The sequence below is a fragment of the Elaeis guineensis genome, chromosome 1, assembly GCF_000442705.2.
Source record: "Elaeis guineensis isolate ETL-2024a chromosome 1, EG11, whole genome shotgun sequence".
Lineage (NCBI taxonomy): Eukaryota > Viridiplantae > Streptophyta > Magnoliopsida > Arecales > Arecaceae > Elaeis > Elaeis guineensis.
The window spans coordinates 157,369,621-157,385,867 of record NC_025993.2 but is presented as its reverse complement, the minus strand read 5'-3'; positions in this window follow the sequence as shown (position 1 = coordinate 157,385,867).

Here is a 16,247-nt window from a genome sequence, read left to right as displayed (position 1 = left end):
CGAACCATCCGATCAATGGTTGGCCCAGATATTGCCACGTGTCGTCATCTGGTAAGTCTTCGATTTAATCGCCTTCATCTCGACCGTTGAGGGATCCTATATATATAGGGTCACTCCCAACCAAACTTTTACTTTTAATTTCATCCTTTCTGGTGCTGAGACTCTGCCAGAAGATCGCCCTAGCATCTGAGGACTTTGTTATTCCCATCTTTTTCAGTCAAGTTTGTCTTTCCTTAAATTCTTTCTTCCCTAGTCTTCACTTCTTATGGCTAGAACCTCTCTTTCTCGGGATGGTCAGTCGGAGAATCCGACGGACGAATCCCAGTCAGGTCCGGAGGTGGAGACTTTTTCACTTTCGAAGCCGAATGTCGAGCGGCTCTGGGAATAGTATTGTATCCCAGAGCAATATCAACTCTTCGCCCCTGGAGCCGACGGTTGGGTGAACACCTCTCCTTTGGGCCAGGTGGCTTTTTATGTCAAAGATCTTCGGACGAATCTTCGATTTTCGATTTCGGAGTTTGTCCAAAATATTTTGGATTATTATGGTCTTTGCCTCACTCAGGTAGCACTGAACTCGGTCTGACTGATAATCAGTTTTGCTTTGTTGTATCGGTTGTTGCCGATTAAACCTCGTCCTGCCCTTTTTCGTGCTTTTTTTGTCCTCCGACCCCATCCAAAGATCCGAGGGTGGTGGTTCTTCAACCCTCGAAAATATATTTTTTTTATTATCGATCTTCCATCGTCCATTCATGGATGGAAGAACCGATTCTTTTTTGCTTCTTCTTCGCTCCCTTGGGGTTTTCCTTCTCATTGGGGCGATCCAAGAACCGGTCCCAACGATAATAGCCAAGTAGAGGTCGGCGATCGGGAGGACTTTCATCGGTTGAAGGACATGAGGGTCCTGTCACAGAAGGAGCTTGTGACCAAACAGGCTCTTTATGATGCCGGCCTTAGTTCGATCACCCATCTAGGTATAGTATAGTCGATCATTTCTTACTTTATTCTTCTTTTGCCTCTTGAGTCGTACTAACTTTTGTTGTAATTGCAGCCATGCAGTCGAGTGTGCGAGTGTCAAATATTGATATTCATCAACATGCTGCCAGGAAGAGGGTAGCATCTGAGGCTGGGCCTTCTCGGCCACCAAAAAGGAATCAAGCTGCTGCTTCGACACAGTCTCAAGCTGTCCCTTCGATGCCAGCACCAGCCATTGTTCCGACTGAGGAACCCGATGCACCATCTGCGTCAGTTCTTGAGCCGGTCCTGGCACTGTTGGCTCCGATAGCACTTCCTGTCGTATCGTCTGAAAGGATGGTGAGGGAAACTACTGAAGCAACATCGGTAGTTCCATCAACTGAGGAGGTTCGGGTAGAGGCAGGAGGACCCGAACAACCTGCAGCTGCGCCAGTTGCTCCTTCAACCAGTGCGTAGCCGAGTTCAACCTTCCCTGCACTTTTGAACGTGGGGCCACCGATAAGGGATCGGGGGAAAGCTCCAGTGACTTCGACGGAAGATGCAGCATCGGAGGGCCACACGATTCACTTCGACATTTAAGTGCCTGGTGATGAGTCAGTCTTGGCCAATCCGACATTAGCCAAGCGACTGTGCCAAGTCGCTCTTCTTTCGGTTGATCGGGAGAAGCGGAGGAATCGAACGGTGGCAGAGATGTTCTCATTCGTTTACCCGATGATCCTCGAGGTAAGTTTTTTCTTTTTTAACCGATTTATCTTCTGTCTGCAGTTGATTCACGACATGTTTGATTTAGAAGCCGGCTACATGAAGTTTGATGACTTTCATCGGTTGTGGATAAATAAGGTGGCAGCTGCTGATGTCGAGAAGGCGGCTGCTCTCGAACAACTTAGGTCGGTGGCCAAACGGAAAGCTAAGCTTCAGGAGGAGGTTTCCTGATTAATTGACGACCTAGCATCTTTTGGAGCCGAACTTAAGTCAGCTTGCAAGAATATTTTGGCTCTTAAATCATAGGTTAAGAGCAAGAAATATTCGATCCATCGGCTTCAACGGGAGCGAGATGGATGCATCGCAGAACTCGAAGTCGAACGTCAACGACATTGGTCCAACCTGAAAAGGCTGTTACTGGTTGAAGAGGAGTCGTCTTCCACATGAGCCGATGCTGATTTGGCGAAGGCGGAAGCGGAGTCGTCGAGGGAGGCATTGAGTCGGACAATTGAAGATTTTAGGGGTTCGGAAGAATTCAAGGAGGAGATCCTCAAAAGTGCCTTCATCTCGTACTGTGTTGGGTATGAAGATGATCGAGATGTGGTCGAAAAATTATACCTGAACCTCAATTTAAGCAGCATCGTCCCTCCGAGGTCGGAAGACGGGGCTGTCGAAGAAGGAGCTGCACCGACTCAAGGTAGAACACTGATCGAGCCTGAAGTTGTTCTAATCTTTGACTCTACACCAGAGCAAAGGGGTAGGGATGGCGACGAATCTTGATTGGTGTATTTTTCTTTTTTCTTTTTGTAATCAAATCTCTGTAATCAGACTTTGATCCAATTTTGTTGTTCTTTTTTGATAATGAATAGAAAGAATTTTTCTTCTAAATTCGAACTTTGCTTTGCTTATTTGCAATATTAAATTTGCAATGTCTGCAATGTAAAGCACCTTCCGAACATTAATCGATGAATCGAATGTTCAATAGGACTTGTAGAATCATCCGTTAGTCGCATAATTTTGACGTACTTAATAGGAATTAGGATAACGATGGTAAGTCAAAATCCCATACCCGACTCTTGATCGGATTTATACGTCAAATTATCTGATAATCGGTGGCAAGCCAAATATTCTTCGACCGACTATAGTCAAGTCAGTATAATTTTAATCCGACCTTGATCGTATTGATATTTTTGCTTAGTTAGGATTTAAGTCAGTATATTAGTCTTTCGACTATGATCAGCTTTTATAGTGGAAAGCTGACCTTGAGTATCAAAATATAATCAGTACTATGGCTTTTGCAGTGAAAGCCCGTATACTTGATGTCAGTTTTTACAGTGAAAAACTGCAGTTGGTATGATATAGTTAACATTGAGACAGTTGATTCTTTGGCCTTTATAGTAAAAGCTGACATATAGTTGATAGTTGATAGAAATTGACCAAGGCTTGTGATTCTGAAATTATATTGTATTCCAAATAATGTATACAAGAGTAACTTCATTGGTAATACACCTTTAGATTGTCGGCATTCCATATTCGGAGAATTGCCGACCCTTCAGAGTTTCTAGCCGATATGCACCCGGTCTAATTGTTTTGGATATTCTGTAAGGTCTTTCTCAATTCAGAGACAGCTTTCCTTGATCCAAGGGTTTTGAGATTTTTGCTTTTCTTAGGAACAAATCTCATGATCGAAAGACCTTCGACTTGACTCTTACATTATAATACCGGACTATCCTTTGTCGATATGCTGCCATCCAAACTTGAGCTTGCTATTAGAGTTCTGGAAGAAGATCTAAATCGACTCTCCGACCTTCGAAATTGCTTGGCTCACTGTATTGTTCCACCCTTGTTGATGGCAATCTGATTTCAAGTGGGATCATTGCTTCCGTCCTATAAACTAAATTAAAGGAAGATTCTCCAGTCGGTATGCAAGGAGTTATTCGGTATGCCTATAAGATCAGATATAGCTCTTCCATCCAGAGGCCTTTGACTTCATTCAGTCAGATTTTGAGCCCGTGCAGGATTGTTCGGTTGGTTACCTCCACCTCTCTATTTGATTGTGAATGGCCGACTGATGTGAGTTTGTGTGTAATATGATATTTCGCACAGAACTTTCTGAAATTTTGATTATCAAATTGTCGACCATTGTCAGTGATGATGGTGTGCGGTAAATCGAATCTGTAGATGATAAATTTTTTAATGAAGTCTTCTATCTTACTTCAGTGATTTATGCCAGAGGTTCAGCTTCTACCTATTTGGTGAAATAGTCAATGGCGATCCCTATGAACTTTCTCTAGTCAGATGTCGGGGGAAAAGGACTAAGTATGTCAATTCTTCGTTGTACGAAGGGCCACGGTGCTATAATCGATGTCAGTTGACTAGCCAGTTGATGTTGTATATTTACGTATTTCTGATATGATTTACACCTTCGGATAAGTTCAGCCGTATCTTTCTTCATGGTGGGCCAATAGTACCTTTATCGTAGGACTTTATAAGCTAAAGACTTGCCTCCCAAGTGATTTTCATAAATTTTTTCATGCACTTCTCTAAGTGCGTAGTCGACGTCTGTTGGCCCCAAATATTTTAGTAAGAAAAGAGAGAACGACCTTTTGTAGAGATGACCATTCATTATTACATATTGAGAGGCTGTCCATCGGAGTTGTTTGACTTCTGAAGAATCCTCAGAGAGAATTCCATCGATTAAGTATCGGACGATCGGATTCATCCAGCTTGGTTCAATAGTGAGCTGTAACACCTCCTCAACTTCATCGATACTCAACTATTCAAGACATTCAACGAATGTCCGACCCAGCAAGTTGAAAGTAGTAGTAGCCAGTCAGGAGAGTATATCAGCCCGAGCATTTTTGATTCTCAGAATGTGAAAGATCGTGAAATATTTTAAAGTTGATATAAAATCTTTCACCTTTTGAAGATACTTCAACATAATGGGGCCTCGGGCTTCAAATTCACTTTTAACCTATCCAGCGATCAATTGTGAGTCGGTAAAGACTTTCAGATTATCGATTTCAAATTCTTTAGCCATCTTCAAACCAGCTAAGAGTGCTTCATATTTGGTTTGATTATTTGAGGCTTTGAAGTTGAACCGAAGGATGTATTCAGTGATTACCCCCTCAAAATTTGTGAGGATGAGTCTGGCTCCACTGTCTTGCGCATTAGATGCTCCATCGATGTGCAGCACCCATACCAACTTTTGATCGGGTTCGAGAGTCGTAGCCTACCTTATTGTGTTGTTATCTATATCCACTGATTTATTGTCGGGTATTGCACATTCGGCGATAAAGTCAACTAAAACTTGTGCCTTCATGGATGATCGTGGGCGATATTGTATGTCGAATTTATCAAGCTTTATTGCCTACTTTGCCATCCGACCTGACGTATCAGGTCGATGTAAGATCGCCTTCAGCGGCTGATCTGTCAAGACTACAATCGGATGTGCTTGGAAGTACGGATAAAGTCATTGTACCGATATGATTAGAGCATAGATCATTTTCTCTGCTCTTAAGTATCGTAGTTCGACATTATGAAGTACTTTACTAGTATAGTACATTGGTCGATGAATTCAATTTTTATCCTTCTGGATAAGTACCGAACTAACTGCTTCTGTGGAAGTCGCCAAATAGAGATATAGCATCTCTCCGACCTTCAGTTTTGTAAGCAAAGGTGGAGAAGCAAGATACTTTTTTAGCTCTTCGAAGGATTATCGATGTTCATCCGATCATGAGAAATCCTTCATCTACCGTAAGATTTTAAAGAATGACAAATATCTCTCGACCGACCTAGAAATGAATCGGCTAAGTGCGGTGATCCTTCCGTTGAGTTACCGTATCTCTTTCTTTGAGTTCGGATGCTTCATGTCGATGATGGCCTTTATCTTTTCGGGATTAGTTTCGATTTCTCATTGTAAGATAAGAAATCCAAAAAATTTTTTGGAGGTTACCCCAAACGCACATTTAGTTGGGTTCAACTTCATCTGATATCATTGTAGTGTGGTAAAGGCTTTCTCCAAGTTCCGAACATGGTCTGCAGTTTGGAGACTCTTTACTAGCATATCATCCACATATATTTTTATATTTTATCCGATCTGTACTTTGAAGATCTTATTAATGAGCCATTGGTAAGTAGCTTCGATATTTTTCAAACTAAAAGGCATTACTTTGTAGCAATATATGCCTTAGTCAGTTACGAAGGCTGTATGCTCCTCATCTTCTGGTGCCATCTAAATTTGATTATACTCAGCGAAGGCATCCATGAAACTCAGAAATCGATGGTCTGAAGTCGCATCAACCAATTGATCAATCCTCGACAATGAAAAACTATCCTTCAGATAGGTCTCTTTCAAATCTATATAATCGATGCAAATTTTTTACTTTTCATTAATCTTTCTTACCATTACTATATTGACGAGCCAATCGAGATATGTGGCTTCTCTGATGAAATCCGCTGTGAGAAGCTTGTCGACTTCTTCATCAATGACCTTCTATCTTTCAGGGGTAAAAGACTGTTTTTTCTATCTCACCGACTTGACATTCGGGTTGACGTTAAGTCGGTGAGTTATTACTTCTGAAAAAATTTTGGACATATCGGTGGCTGATCAAATAAAAATATCGACGTTTGCTCTGAGTGAATTTACTAACTACTGTCGCTCTGGATCAGACAGTTGCGATTCAATTTGAATCATTTTCTCGGGATCCTCTTCTTTTAATAGGATAGAGACCAGTTGTTCAGCTGGTTCACCCCTCTCCTGATTCTCTCTTTGGTCCAATTTATCGACAGGTAGAGAGTCTTCAGGTTTATTATTTGGGATGGAGACAAAGAAGCAGTGTCAGGCAAGCTGTTTATCTCCACACATCTCTCCGACTTCATTTTTCGTCCGAAATTAGACTAGTAGATGGTATGTCGAAATCACTACTTTCAGAGCATTAAGTCCAGACCGTCCGAGTATGACGTTATTAGCCGAAGAAACTCGAACTACCGTGAATGTTATGGAGACAGTGCTCTGTTGTGGTTCAGTTCCAGCAGTTAAGGGGATAGAGATTTCTTCTTCTACCATGACAGCATCTCTTGTGAAGCCGACCAATGGCATCGAGACTCTTCTAAGTCAATCAGTCGGTAGTCGTATTCAGAAGAAAATCGAGTAAAAGAGAATATTAGTTGAACTTTTATTATCTACAAAGATTTTTTTTACATCATAATTAGCTATTATTACTGAAACAATAACAGCATCATCATGGAGAGTTTGAATTTCTCAAGCATCCTCTTTCGAAAAAGTTATTACATTATTGAGTCATCATCTTTTTACCGACTCATTTTCAGAAGTTGCCCCCCAGTTCGATCGTCCGGAGATCATATTGATCACCCCTGCAGTTGGCTGATTATTTATAGCTTTCTCTGTTTGTGACTGAGGTCATCGATCGATAGGAGGTTGAGTCGACGGATCTCTCCGATACTTCCTGACGTAGTCTCATCGAATTAGGGCCTTTATCTCGTCTCTGAGTTGAATACATTGTTCGATATCATGATCGTAATCATGATGAAACCGACAGTATTTCTTTCGATTACGGCTCCTCGATGGTGGTTTCATCGATAAAGGATGTCATAGATATTCTACTCCTTTGATCTCCATAAAAATCTGCGCACGAGGAGCAGAAAGAAGAGTATAGAAGTCATATCTACCGTAACTCGATCTTAGACTCCATCATCGAGGTGAAGCTCGCTTATTGGAAGGTGGTTGACTTGATTCGGTCGGAGCTTCTCCTTTCTTCTATTTCTTCTTCTTCTGACCCTTATCTTCTATCTGGCATCGGTCATAAGCTCCTTCATCTGTGCGTATATACTTGTATGCACGCTCCAGAAGTTCAGAATAAGTCCAGAGGAGAGTTTTGTCCAAAGAATATGTGAATCAAAATCTTCTCAAATCTCTTTTCATGGCTGATATAGCCATGTCTTCATTGAGGTCTTTGACCTTAAGTGCAGCCACATTAAAATGAGCCATAAAATCTCTTAATGTCTCAGTCTCTCCCTGCTTGATTGAGAAGAGACTGTCAGAAGTTTGTGGTCGCCTTCGGCTAGTACTGAAGTGAGCCATAAAGAAATATTCGAGCTGCTCGAAGGAATATATGCTTTTCGACTGAAGTTCGGAGTACCAGGCTTGAGTAGCTTTTCGAAGGGTTGCCGGAAAGCTAATGCATAAGAGGGCATCGGTTGCCCCCTGAATCATCGTGAGAGCTTTGTAGCACTCAAGATGATCGATTAGACCTGTGGAGCCATCGTATGGCTCCACTTGCGGCATCTTGAATCGAGATGGAATCGGCTCGTCCAAGATGTGCTGAGAAAAAGATTGGACGGTGTGGAAGTTGTAGTCATTGGAAGATTTCCGACCTTCCACTTGGAGCTGAGCGAGTCGGCGGTTGATTTTTTAAAACTTACATTCATAGTCATCGAATTATCATTGCTGAAAAACTCTGGGGGTGGAACCTCTCGATGAGCTTGAAGGAGAAGTAGAAGGCATTCGCGGTCGTTTCTCCTTCCAAATGCTGTTGAAATGGGAAGGAGAGGGGGGACGCCGTGAGTGATGGGTGGCACGATGAGAGTATCGAGAATATCGTTGTTCGTCTTGATGGAAGAGCCGAGATGGTCGCTCTGGAGAAGGAGAAGGTGATCGCCATGGATGATGGCAGCTGTGTCTGGACGGCACCGACTGTACCATCGATTATTCTGTTGGCGGCTGCTACTGCTGGGTTTGCTGCTGTTGGAGATTTTTGACTGATTCCATCAAAATATTCTTCTACTGCACAAGTGCAGTGATTTGAATGTCCGTGGTGACCACAGGACGTGAGGAACTGGGCTCTGCTTTCGAAGACGGGGGAGGAATCTCTTTCCGACGAGAAGAGTGCCTCATTGATCCAGTTGCCGTCGAATGCTGGGCTCTGATTTTTGCCATGGTGAGTGTGATCTTTTTTCTTTCTGGCACACCAATCTGTTGCAGCCAACTCCCTGTCATCTCTCTGTCATCTGTCATCGATGATGAGCACCTCAAAACAGCATCCTCACAGACCGAAGTTATGTCTGGTGGGGACTCTTCGATGCTTAAGTCAAAGAAAAAATTAGTGAACAATAGATTTGAAAGTTCAAAGTAACAGAGCTCTGGCTCAAAAATATCTTATCCATCCTATTTTCTTATCCCCCTTTTATAAATAATTCTGATATAACCGTTGAGCACGTGGTCTCGCTTTTTATGATGCTGAATTATCGGGCCATAAATGTAGAGTTAGTGAGTTGTTAATTTTTCTGAATAGCCGTGACACGTAGTCAATAACCGTCCAGACTGGTTATGGTATGTTGAGCAGATTAACCGATCATATGTCGGTAGGATCTATGAGTGACCATCGACTAGTAGTTCAGTTATGCCGATGGTTCAAGTCATCTACTGTTGATCGGTACTAGTCGAATATTAGTCGGTCAAGCGATCGTAAGTCGGTGCGATTTGCTCAGTCGGTCAATGAAGAGTCAAAACCCCATGTTCAGTCGGTGTACCGTCAGAGTTGTGGTGACCAAAGTCGGGGGGTCGATTGGTTTACCCCAACAAAGGCCAAAGTTGAAATCAAAATCCAAGCTGATCCAAAGTCCAGAATCAGATCAATCTGATCTAAAGCCAAATCAGGCCGATCCAAAGTTAGGTTCGGATTGATCCGAAGTTAGATCCAGGCCTATCCGAAGGAAAGAAGGAAAGCCTCCTGCGCGCTCGACCTTGGCCTCGGCCAAAGTCACCCGTGCACGATCCCTATGAGCGGCAATGCTTTTCATCACGTGTATGCTTTGGCATTTTTTCTAAGGTCAATCGAACCTAACAGGGGCATTAATGCCTCTTCCCCTGGTGCTATGGGTGGCAGGATAAGACACAGAAAAAAGAAGTGGGAAGAAGAAAGAGCATATCAGACAAAAAAAAAAAGAGAGAAAAATGGGCTTTGTCCTTTCTCTCTAGCCTCATCCTGTCGCCAGTGACAGTAGAGAAGAAAGAAAGAAGAAATGAAGAGAGAGGAATGATGATGAGAGAAAGAAGAAAAGAAATGGAAGTCCGCAAGCTCCCCCTCCATGCATGCACCGTGCTACCGCATCGAGGCGACCCATTAGTGGTCATGCTCCCTACACACACACATATCGAACAGAAGTCAACCTTAAGATTGGACAAATATGAAGAAGATGCAGCAGCCTCTGCTCGGCTTTAAAAATCAATGGCCATTTGTGGCCCCAAGGAGAGGCTCTTTCAATAGCCCATTTATGCCAGTTGGGTCAAAGTAGGCTAAAGTATGCCTACAACGGCAGAAGCCGCAACCCGCTGGCTGAAGACCTCACTTTTTAGTAAGGGATTGAAGATGGGCCTCGATGGAGTAAGGATGCTGTCGAGTTTCGGTAGAGCAAAGATGCCGTCGAGTCCCAACCTCGCTTTTCAATGAGGGATTGAAGACAGGCCTCGCTGGGGCAAAGATGCCATCGAGTTTCAGTAGAGCAAAGGTATCGTTGAGTTCCAACCTCACTTTTTAATGAGGTGTTGAAGACGGGCCTCGATGGAGCAAAGATGTCTTCGAGTTTCGATAGAGTAAAGATGCCGTCAAGTCTCAACCTTGCTTTTTAGTGAGGGGTTGAAGACGGGCCTCGATAGAGTAAAGATACTGTCGAGTTTCGATAGAGTAAAGATGCCGTCGAGTCCCAACCTCACTTTTCAGTAAGAGATCGAAGATGGGCCTCGATGGAGCAAAAATATCATCAAATTTTGATAGAGCAAAGATGCCGTCAAGTCCCAACTTCGCTTTTTCAGTGAGAGATCGAAGATGGGCTTTGATGGAGCAAAGATGCCATCAAATTTTGATAGAGCAAAGATGCCGCTGAGTCCCAATCTCATTTTTTAGTGACAGATTGAAGATGGACCTCGATGGAGCAAAGATACCATCAAGTTTCAGTAAGGGGTTGACGAAGCCTCCACTTTTCAGTGGGGAAAGCTGAAGATCCTGCTCTTCAGTATGGGAATAGAAGACCCCACTCTTCAGTGGGGTAGAAGAAGACCAGATCGAAATAGGCAAGAGTACGCCCATGAAGATGAAAGCTAAAATCCATTGATCGAAGATCGGATCGACGTAGGCCGAAGTACGCCCATGAAGATGGAAGTCGAAACCCATTGATCGAAGATCAGATCAGAGTAGGTCAGAGTATGCCCACGAAAGTAAAAGTCGAATTCCGTTGACAGAAGATCGGATTGGAGTAGGTCAGAGTACACCTACGAAGGTAGAAGTCAAAATTCACTAGCCGAAGACCTCACTTTTTAGTGAGTAGAAGATCCCACTCTTCTAAGGGGCAGGAGATCTTGTTGGTGCAGGATCTAAGCATATTTAAATTTGGAATGTAGAGACACAGGGAGCCCGAAGCAATAAACAAGGATGGTGTTGCGGCTAACTCCCCATCGTCTGTCATCGAAAATGAACACCTACAAAACAACATCCATACAGACCGGATTTGTGTCCGACGGAGACCTTCCAATGCCTAAATCAGATAAGAAAGTCGATGAACAAGAGTTGAATGTAAGCAGTAGCAGAGTTTTGGCCCAGAGATGGCTTACCAGTCCTGTTTCTCTTACTCCATTTTATAGATGAGATTTTCATAACTGTCGGACGTGATCCCATATTTTATAGTGCAAAATCATCAGACCATAATCGCATAGTGAATCATTAATTCTCACTGATCGCATCGTGATATGTGGCTGGTAACCGTTCGTGATGGTTATGGTATATCTGAGTTGACTGGCCGACCATATTTTGGTAAAATCTGTGAACGACCGTCGACTATTAGTTCTGTTATACCGACGGTCAAGTCATCTATCGTTGATTGATAGTCGCTAGTCGAATATTAGTCAGTCGATCGATCTTAATTGGTTAGCTGACAGTAGATCGACGTAATTTGTTCGATCAGTCAATGAAGAATCGGAGCTGTCTATTCGATCGATGTATCGTTAGAGTCATGGAGATCAAAGTCGGAGTCGGTCGGTTTACCCCAACAATTGCCTCCCACTCTCAAGTCCAAAGTGATTCGACGTGTGAACTGTCACGTGATTTATCACGTTGGACGAAGAGAGTTCTGTCACATCGAGCCTTGATTTTGATGTCATTTTCTTCGAGATACGAATGATCGGCTATTTTGTTATGTTGGTAGGTACAGTTATCTATCACACTGATCAGACGATTTGGAATCAGTTGTCAGTGTAAGACATCATTTTGGAAAGTCGATTCGACGTCGGATGATATGATTCTGATAAGTAGATTTGTTCTACGTATTCGAATATTATTGGGTCGAAATTGTTCACGCGGATAGGGGTGATGTGGCTCAATCTGGGATAAATGCGTCGAACCATCCGATCAATGATTGATCCAGATGTTGCCACGTGTCGTCATCTGATAGATCTTCGATTTGACCGCCTTCATCTCGATCGTTAAAGGATCTTATATAAAGGGTCACTCTCAGTCAAATTTTTACTTTTTACTATTTTTGATGCTAGGAGTCTGTCGGATTGTTGCCTCAACGCCCAAGATTATCGTTCCCGACTTTCAGGTCAACTTCATCTTTTTTTTTGAGTCCTTTCCTCTAAAGTCTCTGTCTCCTTCAAAGTCGTTCTCATGGCTAGGGCTTCTCTTTCTTGAAAAGATCAGTTGGAGAATCTGACTGATGAATCCCAGTCGAGTATGAATGTGGAGGCCTCTTCACTTTCGAAATCGAACGTGAAACGGCTCCGAGAGTAGTTTTGTATCCCAAAGCAGTTTTAACTTTTTGCCCTTGGGGTCAGTAGTCGGGTGAATAACCCACCTTCAGGTCAAATGACCTTCTACGTCGATGATCTTCGGGTGGATCTTCGATTTTTTATTTTAAAATTTATCTAAAATATTTTGAATTATTACGGACTTTACCCGGCTCAGCTGGCACCGAATTCGGTTCGGTTGATAATTAGCTTTGCTTTATTGTGTCGAATGTTGCCGACCATGCCCCGTCCTTCTCTTTTTTGGGCTTTCTTCATCCTCCGACCTCATCTAAAAATTCGAGGGTGGTGGTTCTTTAACCCTCGAAAAGGTCTTTCTTTTATTACCGATCTTCCATCGTCCATTCATAGATCGAAGAATCAGTTTTTCTTTGCTTCTTCTTCTCTTCTTTGGATTTTTTCTTCTCGTTGGAGTGATCCACAAATCGATCCCAACGACAACAGCCGAGTAGAGGCCGACGATCAGGAGGACTTTCACTGACTGAAAGACATATCAGTCCCGAAACAGAAAGAGCTTGTAACCGAATAGACCCTTTATGATGCTGGCCTTAGTTCGGTTCCTTATCAAGGTATAGTATAGTTGGTCGGTTATTTCTGACTTTTCTTTTACTTGCTGAATTGTACTGACCTCCGTTATAATTGTAGCCATGCAGCAAAGGGTGCGAGTGTCGAATATCGATATTCATCAGCATGCTGTCAAGAAAAGGGCAGCATCTGAGGTCGAGCTTTCACGACCATCGAAGAGGTATCAAGCACTAGCTCCAGTCGACGTTTCAACGTCGATCATGGAACTCGATGTCCCATCGACATCGATTTTTGAACCAATCTTGACACTATCAGCTCCAACAGTGCTCCCTGCTGCATCATCTGAGGAAAGGGCGATGATGGGACTATCGAACAACATCGATAGCCCCACCATCTTAGGAGGTTTGGGCTGAGGCAAGAGAGCCTGAACAATCAGCAGCTGCGCCAGTTGCTCCTCGCAGTCAAGCTCAAGCTTCTCCTCACTTTCAAACATGGGGCTGCCAACAACAGATCGGGAGAAAGCTCCGATGGCATCGGCAGATGATGCAGTATTGGAGGGCCATATGGTGCACTTCGATCTCCAAGTGCCCGTCGATGAATCGATCCTGATTAATTCTGTACTGGCCAAGTGACTGTGCCATGACGACTCTTCTTCCGGCTGATCGAGAATGCTGGAGGAAACGATCGATGGTAGAGATGTTTTCATCCTTTTATCCGACAATCATCGGGGTAAGTCTCTTTGGTAATTTTTTTTTTAACCTGACTTATCCTCTGTCTGCAGTTGATCCATGATATATCTGACCTGGAGGCTAGCTACATAAAATTCACCGACATCCGTAGTGCGTGGAAGAATAAGGTAGCAGCCACCGATGCTGAGAAAGCGGCTGCACTTGAACAACTTAAGTCGGCAGCAGAGCGGGAAGCCAAACTTCAGGAGGAGATTTTTTGACTAACTGATGACTTGGTATTCTCTATCTTCTATCTCGATCACCACCACTGTAACCTACGCTCTGGCACCACCTTACTCTGATACCAATTATTGCGCCACCATGATTCAGTACCATAAGGTGCAGCAGGAAGAAAAAAGAAATAAAATAAGAAATAGAATATAAATACATGGATCGACCTCAAGCCTACCTGCACGGGATGTGCAAGCTTCACTATGAAAGAATAAAATAAAATCAATACAAAAGAAACTCACCACTCAACTCTTGTACAAGAGTCTCTCACAAAAAAATCCAAAATCCTCATAAAAGCTCTTTGAAACCTTTATTGAAGTCTTTCTGCACCTTCAGAACATCACCAGCTTTCCAACACAACAAACGGTTCATCAATCGGAGCTATATAGGCTCCAGAATCATAAAAACATTGTTTTAGTAGGAAATAGAGTCCCAATCAAATCTATAATCATCTGTGGCCATCCAATCGTGACCGGCTCGCACCAAAGCCATCCGACCGCGCAAAGCAGTCTTTGATCATGCCTGATCAAACTCGGAATCATCCTTAGCCATCTGATTGCAACCAGCTACGATTTGGGCCGTCGGATCGTATAAAAATCTATCTAAACCATGCGTGGATTGCGTGTTTGGTCCATGCCGGACCCATGGACCGCCAGCGCCCTGCGGTCCACGAGCGCTGGGCATGGGTGCCCCGTGCGCGCTATGCCAGCCCACGCGCGCCTGTGCTGGGCCCGCCTGCGCGCTGGGCAGTGCACGCCTATGCTGGGCCCACTCGGGTGCTGGGCCGCGCGTGCCTGCATGTGCGCGCATCTCCGCCAGGCCCGACAGCACTCTGCCAATCCCCGCCGACCCACCGTCGGCCGCCGCCGCTTCGTGCACTGTGCCGCTCTCTTTCGCACGTATCTCCTTCGTTTGAACTCCGTTTGGGTTGTTCTTGGGCTCGTTGGACTCCATTTTTCATGTTGGACCTCGCTGTGAGCTCAATGTAAACCGAATCTTGAGACGTATTTTCTAACAATATTAGTATCTGATCCGTATGTGATCTGATTTTAACCCTAAATGAAAGAGTTCAGAGTGCTCTAAGATGTATGTGAGGTACGATTTGCAGAAGAAGATTAATCATTCTTTCACAGATACAATCCGGACCTTTTTGCCATTATCCTTCACTGTTCTTCATAATAGATGGGGTTGGAAACTTACCATCTTAGGACAAAAGGTGGCCAAAGCCGTGATATGCATGTAAGAATTACCCCTGTCGAGTGGCAATGGAAGAATTCTGTGCAGAAAATCAAGGCACAAATATCTAGTCTCCTCCATCATACGGTAGCCGACAGCATAGAAGCGCCCATGGGTGCTATGGCGTACGACACCATCAGAATGGGCTGATGGGGGTCTTGCCAGCCGGGCATTGCGTAGGCCAGCTTGTAGACGCAGCTATAGACGAGGAGGACCATCGTCTCATCTTGGTGGTGCAGTGGTCACGGTGGCAGACAATTGCATAACCAGTGGCCGTCAGCTCATCAAAATTGATAATATCAGGTGATCTGCGTTGATCACATCATCACAGACTAATCATGATATTTCTGATTGATTTTAGATATTTGTAAGTAGATTTGCATAGATTTAGATAAGGATGCTGGGACTTAAACATAAAAGTATTTGAGGATGTGTGGACATATGCTTGATCCCACATCGAAAATATAGATTAGGAGCACTTAAAATATAGTCGAAGAAGTCAAATTACACCTACTATTACTATTTTGTTTAGATAATATTTTAGATTGTGACAAGCTTTTCCTTGAGAACTCTGAAGACTACAAAAATGAACTGTTACCACCTGACGACTCCACCCTGCTAATCCAACTAGAATGCTCGTGCTCATGTTCCTAAAGCAACATCCTCACTGCATAATGTTCTCAGAAAATATCGATGTTGCGTGCTCAAATCAGAATATGGACTTGAAACGATTTCCATCCATCTATACCTTACGTTTTCCCTTTTTCTTTTTTGTTTTTTGTTTTTTTTTTTTTGATAAAATGTTGTGCACCAGTTAATTATGATATTGTTAGCTTGCCTCCATGGACTTCATGTTCTGCTTCTAGTTTTAGTCATGCAAGTGATATCCATGCACCAAAAATAATTTGAACACCGTCCTACGATACTATCCCCATCTCATATCATTTTCAATCGGGCGACTTGAACTCAAACAGTATCCCAATTCCAAAAGTCAAAACCAAACTCAGACAGTGATCAGGTACCCAAAATATAAAAGG